The sequence below is a fragment of the Mauremys reevesii genome, linkage group 4 (genome assembly GCF_016161935.1).
Source record: "Mauremys reevesii isolate NIE-2019 linkage group 4, ASM1616193v1, whole genome shotgun sequence".
Taxonomy (NCBI): Eukaryota; Metazoa; Chordata; order Testudines; family Geoemydidae; genus Mauremys; species Mauremys reevesii.
The window spans coordinates 36,957,370-36,970,114 of NC_052626.1; the positions used below are offsets into that span (position 1 = coordinate 36,957,370).

The window sequence follows — 12,745 nt, forward strand, 5'->3', positions numbered from 1 at the left end:
CTCAGTCTCACAGAACACTGACACATGCATAGCTGGAAACCAGTCTGGCTTACCTGTGTGTTAATATTATTAAAATGGATATTAGAGTTATAAGAATGTGTTTCGTGTTTAGACTTTATGGAATGCTTGTAGGATGCTGCATGTATTAATCCTACTTATAATATCTGTATCCCATGTTATAAGGTAATGTTTAAATATTTGCACTCTAACTATAAAAATGTTAAATTCTCCACAGTCAGGGGAGAATCATTACCAGGGGTGAAATGCTTGTTTACCACTAGAAGTATTATCTTCTCCCCAACAAAAGGAGGTCTACAGACATCAGAGAAGCCATTGTGAACAAAAGACTTGGTTGATACCCTCACACCCATGAAGAGGGTACAAGTCTACATCCCATCACAGCTTGAATGCTGGGGGAAGGGAATAAAAATGCCTGTTAAGGAGAAACTGGTATTTTTATGCTGCCTGGATACTGAGGGGCAAATATTCCTAAAAGTAAGTATAGCAGTACCTGTGCTATAGAATAGTATCTTGTTCCTCATTATTATCATTATTTAGTCAGGATAGGGTATCAGTCTAGGACACTACCTATGACCTAGTGAGCAGGGTCGGATTAACTCTCTTGTGGGCCTGGGGCTATTAGATTTTGTAGGGCCCCTGTACATAAGTATTTTCTCTGGGAGGGAGTTTGGTCCAGGAGGGGGCTGGTGCAGAGTATTGGGGTTCAGGAGGGGGTGCAGGGTCTGGGAGGGAGTTTGGGTGCAGGAGGGGGATTCTGATCTGGGGCAGGGGGTTGGGGTGGAGAAGGGTGTGCAAGGTGCAGGCTCCGGCCGGGAGGTACTTACCACAAGCGGCTCCTGGCTGGCGATGCAGCAGGGCTCAGGCAGACTGCCTGTCTGCCTGCCATAGTCCCACACTGCTCCCAGAAGCAACTGGCTACTAGCACATCTCTGTGGCCCATGGGGGGGGGGGACAGCGTGTCTCTGTGTGCTGCCCACACCCGCAAGTGCCACCCCCGTAGCTCCCATTGGCCGGTTTCCAGACAATGGGAGCTGTGAGGACGGTGCTGGGGGTGGGGGCAGTGTGTGGAGCCGCCTTCACCCCACCCTCCTCCCCCCTGCCAGGGGCCGCAGAGACATACCAGCATCCAGCCACTTCTGGGAGTGGCGTGAGGCCACGGCATGCAGGCAGCCTGCCTGAGCGCCTCGCTGTGCCACAAGACTTTTAGTGGCCCAGAGCTGGAGGTCTCTGCCTGTGATTTATTTTTGTGGGGCCCCCCTTGAGCTGGAGCCCTGGGCTGCAGCCCCTAAAGCCCCTGCCTTAATCCAGCCCTGCTAGTGAGACATAGCCCTCCCCTCATCAACCAAGCTTCTTGGTTTGGGTTAGCCCTAAAGGACATAAAAGCTTTCTTATTGTAGAAGTTTCTATTTTCTTTTAAACTTAAAATTGTACCTCATTTGTGTGCGTGTGCTTACCTGCTTTAACCATGTAAATAACTCTCTTTTTTCTTTTTTTCCTAGTTAATACACTGTTAGTTTGCTACAGTATTGATACAGCCTTGTCTTTGGTTTGAGATCTGAGGACAAATGACCTGGGGTAAGTGACTGGTCCTTTGGGACTGGGGCATAAGCTGAATATTGTTGTTATAGAGACAATTTATCAGAAGCAGGCTTGAAAGATAGATCAGAAAACACAAGGGGACTGTTCGTGGCTTCTTATTAAAGCTGTTATAGTGCCTGAGGAGTTCACACATGTTACTTGGTTGGTGAAATCGAAGTATAGAGCACACAACCAGTTTGGGGTTCATGCCCTGTTTCTTGGCAGTCTGCCCTGAGGTTGACACTCACTGTCATGAGCCACTCCAGACAGCATGGCAATACGTTTCTAGCCTTCTTGGGGGGAGAAAAGCTCAACGATGTTATGAAGTGAGAGCCAAGAGCTGACTACTTAACCTTTCTATGCTGCAGTATCACCAACTGTAAAATACAGACAGTAAAACTTCCCTACATCAGAGATGTGTTATGAGGACTAACGTGTATGGCAATTTGAAGATGTGAAGTGCTACATAAATATTCAGGGTCATTATTAACCTGGCACCATTTTATTTTGTTGACTCTCTGTTACATGCCTTGGATGGCTTGGAAGCAAAGCTCCATAGGAATATTTTCTCCAAAGATTTCAGTTTTGATCCCTGGATAGATTCAGAACAGAATTACGGCTGCGACACATGCTGATACGGCTGGCGTAGAAACAGAGCCTGTTGCTAAAATGTGCCTGTCACTCAGCTCCCTGCTGTGCCAGATGTTCTGAGAGAACTTATTCCTGCTGTGAACAGCACAGTTAGCCTGCATGCAAGACTGAACTCTCAGAATGATTGGTCTGTATTTTCATCAAGCTATGTGGAAGGTGAAAAGCATTGAATCAGTGATCCAAGAATGCGACGTCTGGGGAACTGATCATATCCCTTGTAACCTTCCACCATTCCACAACTGATTGATCCTTCATTGCTGTCACATCCATACATTATTTCCAACACATTTACCTTTACCTGATCAGAATATTATTTTATAAGGCACAGGTGATGCTCAGGAAGTTCTAGGAGTGACTCAAGGTGGCTGATTCAGAAGTTAAAGCTTCAAATGGATTGTAGATAAGGCATGTCTGTCTATGCCACTAAAGTTCAATCAAGTAGAGAAAGGATTACTGTCTCACTAACAGCAGGGTTTAAAACAAGGGAGGGCAGTTAGAGGACCAACTCCCCTCCTCTGTTAAAGCAGAGAAAGCTCTTCCTTGGATAAGCAGTGATCTGCCATAGTTCCCTCTTTATCTTGGCTGGTGCAGTGAGAGCTCCCCCACCTGTTTCGGTCACCCTGAGCCACTGCTAAGCAGTATGAACGCAAAGCATCTTCCATTCAATTAATTAGCAACACACGTTAATAATGTAGAATAATAACTTGCAATAATTTCCTAGACCAGGGATCGGAAATCTTTGGCACCTTTGGCACTCAGCCCATCAGGGAAATCTGCTGGGGAGCCAGGACAGTTTGTTTACCTGCAGCGTCTGCAGGTTTGGCTGATCGCAGCTCCCACTGTTCCAAGCCAATGGGGGCTGCGGAAAGCGGTGGCCAGCAAATCCCTGTTGTTTAATGTTAATTTTAAAATAATTTTGCCTTGTGTACATAGATCTGAGTTTCAAATCAGGGAGCTATGCTTCTTATGCTGCTTTAGAGGTTAAATAGTCTCAGGAATTTGAGGGTCACATAGCACTTTTCTGGCCCTCTCTAGTTGAACTAGTTGTCTCAGCAAGAGGTTTAAATAGTCAGGATTTAGGGTCCCTGAATTTATGCTAAAGCATATATTGTAAAACCATGGTCTTAACACATCATGGAAGCTTGGAGGTGCATTTCTGAACAGTAGTTTTGCTTTGCTTGAGTAAAAATGTACCCTTTAGAAATAGTTGCTATATTTTTGACATAACAGTATCCAGTAGCTTCGATAACCTACAACAGTTTAAACTTGAGTTCTTTGTTTCTCTTTTTAAAAGTTTATATACTTTAAATATAAGTGAATTAGAGAGCATTTACTGTGCAGTGAGCAATCCCATGGTGAGCAACCTACTATAAGTAATGTGGTTTTACATTGCTAATAATGGTCCCTAATTAGCCCATCTCTTAACTTTTCAAATTCACATGACTTAACTTTATTGCACAGATCTGTTCTATAATGCTCAATGGTCTCACGTGGCACCTGGTTTCCTGTAAAGGAAATGTGCCTTTCCAAAGTGGCATTCTTGCATGGATGATGCTATTCTTTACATTTTTGACTGCCATTATCTAGGAATCCATAATCCTCTCTGTGCTCCCATTGGAATATATTGCAAATCCCCAGTACCTTTGGGTCTAATAGTGTGGAGCATTTCACCTTTCAGCTGTCTCCTCAATGTCTCTTGCTTTCAGAAATATATAGGAGAACTCTGAAAAAACATCTCCAATTCTCTGCCAGGTTCCCTTCAAGACTCTTGCGCTGCCCTCAGCAGAAGACCTGAGCAAATATTAGTAAAAACTGAGTGATGGCCATATGATCTGTATGACATTCCCCTCTGGTGTTATCTGGACCAGTGGTCTGATAGGTCACTCCAATCCTTGACTCTGGGAGCCAGCCTTATCCTGCTCTCCTGTGAGAACCCCCACTCCTGGGCTGTTCACACACAGACTCTGGCATGTAAGCTGTTCCCAGCTACTTGCAACTGAATGATACTAGCCCATATCTCCTGTCCCAGACACAACCCTAGGAACCTCTGTCATGCAGTGTCCAGTTATGCCCGCTGGATGCTGCAAGCTTATATGAGTTCATCAATTTAACAAAGAAATTGATATGTACCAGGCTTGTTATCCCAAGGGGAGCCTCAGTCAGTCTTCAAACAAAATGCACTGCTTCAGTACAATAAACAAGCAGATTTATTAACTATAAAGATAAATTTTAAGTGATTATAAGTCAAAGCATAACAAATCAGATTTGGTCAAATGAAATAAAAGCAAAACGCCTTCTAAGCTGATCTTAACACTTTCAGTGCCCTTACAAACTTAGATGTTTCTCACCACAGGCTGGCTGGTTGCTCTTCAGCCAGGCTCTCCCCTTTGATCAGTGTTCAGTCGCTTGTTGTGGTGTCTATAGATGTAGGTGGAAGAGAGAGGAAGAACATGGCAAACATCTCTCTCTTTTATCATGTTCTTTCTTCCCTCTTGGCTTTGCCCCCCACCCTTCAGAGTCAGGTGAGCATTACCTCATCACAGTTCCAAACTGACCAAAGAAAGGAGGGTGACTCCCTCGAGAGTCCAACAGATTCTTTTGTTGCTGTCTAGGCCAGTATCCTTTGTTCCTAGGAGGCTAGGCTGGGTTTGTCCTATACATGGCCTGATGAGGTGTGAACTCCCTCTCAGCTCTTGGAGAGTTCTTGCCTGGGCTTATTTTAAGCCATGAGGATACATTTTCAGCCTCATAACTACATACATGAAATTATAACCTATAACCTTACTATAACATTACTGTAACAACAATTCTCAGTGCATCATAAACCTTCTGAAGACACTCGCCATGACAAACTTTGTATTGGATACCACACAATCATTTTACAAGGATGAACATAGGGGTTCTGGGGGTTTCCCCGAGGTACAGAGCATCACAATCTGGCCCTATCATTTACTTACTGAGTGCTAACGGGAGCTTAGCACCACTGAAGCCTAGAGCAAGACACAGTCGCTACCCAAAGGTGCTTTGAGTCTAAGAACAGAGGTAAAATGGGGCAGTTTTCACTTCAAGGCTTAGAACTCCAGCACACCTGCAGTGAAGAAGTCACACAGGTTACTAGGTTAGCTGTATTAAATGAGCAGAATATAAATCAAAGGAGCTAGGGATATTGCTGTGGTGCTGATGAGCTACCACTAGACCTCTTGATGTCCCTTATTAGTCATCAAAATTGAAAAAGTTCACCATGTTCTCATAGGAAATACAGAGGCTTAGAAGCAATTTAATTGCCATTATTTTAACTTGTGAAGAAGCTGGAGTTCGACATAAATTCTAATTTGCAAATATATTCATACAGGGACAGATCCCTGATCCCACTCAGTCCACTGTGCACTGATCTAGAGGGGCAAAGGGAAAGGACAACTAGTTTAAACAGACAGCTGAGGAATCCCCTCCACTCGGCTGGTATCAAGCCATCATAGAAGGATGGTCCAAATGGACTACAGAAAGGTTATCAGTTAGGAAAATCTATGGGTTTTGAAGGCAATTTCTATAGAACCCGATTGTTTTTATTTCTGTTAATCTCTATAGGACTTTTCCATAAGGACTGGGGCATATAGGCAGGAGTGTAGAGGGAGTTTGTACCGCTGCTACCTCTGCTGTACCTGTTGTGTGGGTAAACAGAGGACTTCTTTACCTCAAGCAGACAATCTGGTATTTAAATCTCTTACTTAGTAAGTGGCTATGGCTTTGATTCAGTAATGTACTTAAGCATCTATCACCATAAGAACATAACATAAGAATAGCCATACTGGGTCAGACCAATGGTCCATCTAGGCCAGTCTTCTGTCTTCTGACAGTGGTCAATGCCATGCATCATTGGGAATGAACAGAAAAGGCAATCATCAAGTGATCCATCCCCTGTCATCCACTCCCAGCTTCTGGCAAAGAGAGACTAGGGACACTCAGAGCATGGGGTTGCATCCCAGACCACCGTGGCTAATAGCCATTGATGGACCTATCCTACATGAACTTATCTAGTGAAGCACTGTTCAGTGAGGCCCTTCAGCAGAAACCTAACTATAACCATACATTTCAATGGAACTTAATCACATCTTTAAGTGCTTTGCTGAATCAGGGCGTAAATTCAGAACTGGTGTAAACAGATGCACTGACTCTTGCTGTCCTCAGTGGAGCTGCACCTACTTACCCTAGCTCTGAATGTGACCCACTGTAGCAAACCTGGTAGTTCCCACCATCTGAATCCCCTCAATCTTTACATTACTAGTCTGTCTCACCACTGACGTTAATGGTGCAGGACGAAGATGCTAATGAAGTCCAGCCTAGTTTAAATGATCCACCAGAAGAGCTTCCATTGTTTTCCCATTCCAGACTGTAACAGCTTTCACCACTAGGAAATCTTTCCTGAAATTCAGCCTGAACTATCTTATGTTCTCAGTGTCATCTTGTTACTCCTAGATATCTTCCCTTGGACAACTCTAAACAAGTCCACTCTTCCCTTGATATTGACACCTACCAAACTCTTGCATTCATTTAATAATGTCCATGAGAGGGCAGGACCTTTTCTGGCTAAGTTAGCGTGTTTAATGTCTGGGATACATTTGCTTTCCTATAATTATGCACAAACTTCATATTGATATACATATTGTGTGCCTGTGGGGGAGAGGGTGTTGAATGTGTCTGTCTCATGAATATGCAGCAGCCCTATTTCTTTGAGTAAGACACAAACATATTTCTGGTCAGATATGCAGCACTCAAATGTGTATATATTTTCTCCTCTCTTACGCTCTTTGCATAAAGCAGATGAGATTCAGTGACTGCCAGAGCAGATATATATTTTCCAGGGCACAACAGCAGTCTAATGCTAGATGATAAAAGCTTTGTCTGGCATCCAAATAGCACAATTGCATTTTGACTATTCCAGGCTCCAATATTTCTAAGGTTTCACCTAACAAGCATAATCCTGAACACACCGAAGGTGATGATAAATGTTAATGATCTATTCAGAGGTTGAGACTGCTAATAATATGCTGGAGGACTTCATTTTCAAAGATTCGTGGATTTTAAGGCCAGAAGGGACCAACAGATTATCTAAACATGTATAACACTCTATAAAATTCCACCCCGCTACCCCAGTGTTGAGCCCAATAATTAGTGTTTGACTAAAGCATATCATCTAGCATTTGACAAAGGAAGACATTGTGTGACTAAAGATGATAATCTTACCATTTGTTTCTAGGATGGCCTCAGAGCTGGCCATGAAGAACCCAAGCTTCCAGAGGATGGACTCCCAGACCTCTCTCAGTTGGGATTGTAACATGCTAGCACTATGAAATTGCAACACCAAGTTACCAGACTGAGATTGGCTTGGGGCTCACTAATTCTTGTTCCTAATGACCTGAAATGCTTTGATTCACCTTGCCTGAACGACATCCTAATATAGTGCCTTTTAGTGCTTTCCATGAGCCCACTGATGGCACTTTAAAAACGGGCATTACCCAGAAAAAAGCCACCTGTTTATTGTTCATTAGTCTGAGCCTAGGCCTGAAACTTCTTCCCCTTTCTCCAAACTTTGGCTACAAATTCATGTAACACCAGAAGAGCCTGATCCAGAGAGGTGCTGACCCCTTGCTGAGCACCTTTAACTCCCATTCACGTTGATGGGAGTTTCAGAGGGCCGGCTCCTCTCAGGCTCAGGCCTTTCATGCACAAGGCATTGTAGACTGTAGTGCTAGGTCAGCCATGCTTGGCTTCACTGAAGCATCTTAATATGTAAATCCTAAAGGATGTTTCATTCCCTGCTCTCACCATTAAGAACTGGTGACTTTATCCTAAAGATCTTGCTAGTCCAGGACAAAGTCACTTAAAAGAGACACAATGGCAGCAGCTGGGTAGCTGACAGCTCCCAGAACAGCCTTGTGATGTTCACTGGTGCTTTGAAGAGCCCTTGGACAAGTGAATTGCTGCTGTTGTAGTCAGACTAGTCTAAAGGAGAAAATCATTAGGGGGAATCAAGTGTCTTGCCCTTGTTTTGATTATTAGTTAGGTGGTTATACCTTTCAAAGTTCAGGATCATCTGGATTCAAGTCCTCTCAACTGTCCCTTATTACAAATGTACTTTCATCCTTCACACACACCCTCTTTTTACTTCTTTGATTTTCATCAGTAGTGTAAACAGGTAATGAACAAATGTTATTGATGGTAGCGGAAAACAACCCACCTAGCTGCAAAAGGCGCCAACATTGTTCTATTGCGTGTCTCCTCTGCTTTTGATCTTTAGCCTACATGGTGTTTCACAGTTGGGCAATGGCAGCAAATTGAACCTTTTAGCCAATGATTCACAAATCTACTTCTCCCCTCCTGGATGTATTCTCTGATCTAATGGCACAGCTGAACCTGTCATTCTGACATCCTCTTGTGGATGTGCAGCCATCGGTTTAAACTCAGCATGGCTACAAGTGAGTTGGTCTTGCCCCAATGAGTCACTGAGGCTCATTTCCAGCAAATCACTTAATCTCACACATAATACTAAGCCTATGAGTAGTCTCATTGACATCAAAACCAGCAATGGAATCCAGAGCTCCAGACTCCCCGTTCCCAGCTGTGTGATGGAGCTGTAGATTCAGCATCTTTCACCAACAATAAGGCTTAGTTTTCAAAAAGCAGTGGGGCCTGAAGGAATAAACAGAGGGTTATGAACCAGTAGAGCCGGCATTCTAATCCTGGCTCTGCCCTGACTGTCTGTGGCCTTGAGCAAATTAATTCACCTTTTGTCTCACTTTTCATCCATAAAAAGGGTAATAGTGCTTACCCACTTACCTCAAAGGGTGTTGTGAGGATTAGTTAATGTCTATATGATGCTCTGAGCATATAAATCACCAAATATCCTGTTTGGAAAGAAGACTTTAAAAAAAAAAAGAGCTACATTTCTGTAGCAGAAATGGACAAAACAAAATAAAAAACCTGATTGGCTGATGTTGATCTTGTCTGTAATGGTATATCTGACTGGGCTTAAATGTGATTGAATCCCACTCACTTATATTTCCTAGCCTTCTGAAAAATAAGAGGCCTGCCATAGCAGTGAGCCTTGAAAGATGCCATACATTAGCCTCTCTCTGCTTTGTCCAGTTCCTTTTTATTTATTTTTTTAAATAACAAATGAACTGTCACATATCTAGATAGGAGTGACAGCTGCTCACAAATTAGACATTTGCATGGCAATTGACCTGCCTATCAGAAAACCTGCCCTCAGAATGTAGCACATGACACTAGAGTGCTGTTTTCTACAGAGGTGTTTTGTTTTTTTAAAACCAGAAAAGAGAGATCTTAATTTAAAGGGGAAAAAATAGCAAGGTACAAAATAAATATTTTGGATGGTGTAAGGCCAAAGGAGCCTTTTGTAAGAAACATCTTAGGTAAATAAGAATGTCCATAATGAGTCCGACCAATGGTCCTGTCTTCTGACGCGTTCAGGAAAAACGGAGCAGCTGGAAATAATGTTTTCAGTAGGAGCCAACAGGCAGGGGCGGCTCTAGGCACCAGCGGCTGCGCGCCCCGGGGGGGCATCCTGGGGGAGGGGCGCTCCCGGGCCCTCCCGCCCGCGCCGGCATGCCTCAGGTCCACCGAGGAGGGGACGACGGACCGCGCCGCAGATGACGCGACGCGGCGCTTCCCTTCCGCGTCGTTGAGCGTTCGCTTCCCGCAGGCGGCAGCGGGTCCGCGCCGCTGGCTCCGGGGCTGCCCCCGCGGCCCGGCCGCAGGCTCCAACCGAGCCATGCCGCCCTCCCCAGAAAGCCGCCCCGGCGCCCGGGCCTCCTGCCTGCTGTGCCCGCCGCCCCTGGCCTGTCCTGCTACACTGAAATTTTTTCGGCTTTGCCGCTTTTTTTTCCCGAACCAGCCAAAAGACAGACAGGACGACGACACGGGACGACAGAGGGGGGCGCCGCTGCTGACCTGGAGGCGGCAGCTGCACTTCTTAGCCTGCTTGGGCCATGCCAACAGGCCCCAGAGTTGAACATCCCAAGAGATTAGCAAGGTTTGGATCTGGAGGTTCTGGTTCTGATCCATCCCTAATACATTACACTGTAGAAAATTGGTGTAAGAGTTCAACGTGACACTAGATCTGTATGATTTTTTTTCTAAATTCTGTTCAAGACAGAGTGAAATTGTGTGTGTGTGTGTGTGTGTGTGTGTGTGTTCATCCAACCAACAGAGGACTTAAAACTTCACAGTCCCTGATGGCCAAATAGAGACTGTCAGATTTTGAATGGACATTTGAAAGCATCATTTTGCAGCATTCATCTTGCTTTGATGGAAAGGGGCTCATTCTAAATAAAAAAATTCATGAAAATAGGGCAAGTTTCAAATTTACATCACAATGTGAAAATGCCCAATTTTTTCTCACCCCTCTGAATACCATGTTGTGCAAAGCAGCTTGGAAACTTAGTTTGTATCTAGGGCCCTTAATGATCCTGCAAAGAGAACTGGTCAGGCAACCTTCTGTGCCAATAGTGGAACCCCAGTGAAATCACTTTTTCCCCTGGAGATCAATGGCACTCGTTGAGGGCACGGGGGTTCATGTGTGTAGTTCTTTTTGCAGAATTGGGGCTTATATGATTATATGGGCATTGTAAAAATCAGCCTTCCTGGGATTTTATACCTGGACCAATTAATATCTTGCTCCTTTTACAGCAATCAGAGTATTTGACTGAAACCTATTTTTGTTTCAGGCACTTTGGCGTTCCCACCTTGGATGGCCTTGTTCTGTACTGTGCTGTCATTATCAAAGGGAAGTGTGTAAAATAACTCTTCATCGCACCAGGAGAATTTATTGCTACAATAAAAATAAAGGCCCCCTAGGTTCACTGAGTCCACTGTCCTGAAGACAGAGAGAGTAAGCTTGAGGAATTTACTGCAGCATACCACTGGGTCATTGTACCTACCTGAAGAGTTGGCTCAGCAGACAGCTGGAGACATCAATAAAGAAAATGCAGCCTAAGGGGAAAAAAACTGGAGTATTTGATTTGTTGAAAGGAAAATGTACATTATTTTGGAGTCTGCAAACCAGACGATATCCTGGGTTTGTATTTTGCTAACAGCGGGGATGTTAGCTCTGCTTTATTAATGCTCTCATAAATTATTTGGTGAAACAGAGCCCCCTAGACAAATTGCATGCTTATTTATCTCATTTGGGAGTTTGCCCTGTACAGTAAACACTACCGTTTGGTAGGGAATTTGCAAACAGCCAAGCCACACTTTGTTTGAAAGGTCGTCATTTTAAAACAAGGCTGTTTTCCTGTGTAAGTGAGTGGTGGCAGGGAGAGGCATTCCAGAGAAATGGCAGCAAGGGAGAAACCTGGAAGATACTCTGCAATAGGAGAGAAGAGGGGTAGGTGGTAAAAAGGCCTGAAGCAGGGAGCCTTTAGAAGAGATGGGTAGAAGCAGGGCCGGCTCCAGACCCCAGCGCAAGCAGCACGCGGGGGCGACCCCGGGCGGGCGGGGCGGCTGGCTGGGCTGGCCCGTGCCATGCCGCCTGCGGGAGGTCCAGGGAGCCCCGGGACGACGGCGGACGCCCAGGGCGAGGCATGACTGGGGGGCGCGCTTGTCCCCAGTGGACAGTGGCGAGAGCCGCTCCCCGCCGCTCCTGCCGCAGGTGGGTAGAAGAGTCAGGAGATTAAGAAGACGTGGTCCACTGACGTATGGTCTACGTAGATAGATAGATAGATAGATAGATAGATAGATAGATAGATACTGCAAAAGAGCAGTTAGAGAGAGTGTTATTAGACTTTTCTGTAAGAAAGAAAAGGAGTCACGTCAGGGTTAGGGCTCTACTGGAAACTGCAATTTTGGGTCATTATCAACTTCACCAAGATCTGAACTGATGGCTGAGAGGCAGAGGTCTCCATACATCATTAGTTCACACTGCAACTGTCTTTTTTTGTTTAAAAACAAAATGGTAATCCAGGAGGCTGCACCTAAATGCCATGGTATCAGATGCTAAGAAAAACCACAGGTAGTCAGGAGGTTAGGGGGAAGGAATGGAGGAGACATTTGTCCTAGTAAATTCTCCAAATGATGGTAGGCAGCAATAGGGTTAAATCAGGATATAAGAAGAAACGTCAGCATAAAAGGGAAGCATTTACCGCAGTACAAAGGATCTGGAAAATGGGTCTTTGTTAACTAGATTGTAAAAGGAAGCTAAAGCAAAACAAGGAGTAATGATGCACAAGTGAGATCAAGCAGCTCAGATCTTCCCAAGAAGCTCTGAGGTTTTGAAGCATACACTGATAGCACACCTTGTAGGATCCTCTCTAGGATCAGAGGGCAGAACAAGAGGCAGAGAACAAGAGAGAGAGAATGAAACGAGGGCACTATGGAGATATTACCTTACAAATGAAGAAAGAAGAGAGAGATTTTTCATAACTGAAAGTTAAATGTCTGTGAACAGCAGGGGGGAATGAAGATAGGCAGAGAACTCTGA

At 44.6% G+C, this 12,745-nt stretch overlaps 1 long non-coding RNA gene across 1 annotated transcript; it reads left to right on the plus strand.

The window, feature by feature from the left end:
- Positions 1 to 1,083: 1,083 nt before the first annotated feature.
- LOC120403263 lies at positions 1,084 to 11,263 on the plus strand. The gene is made up of 3 exons (XR_005597509.1): positions 1,084 to 1,244; positions 1,521 to 1,596; positions 10,995 to 11,263. It is a non-coding gene; the product is annotated as an uncharacterized LOC120403263 (long non-coding RNA).
- The last annotated feature ends 1,482 nt before the right edge of the window (positions 11,264 to 12,745 follow it).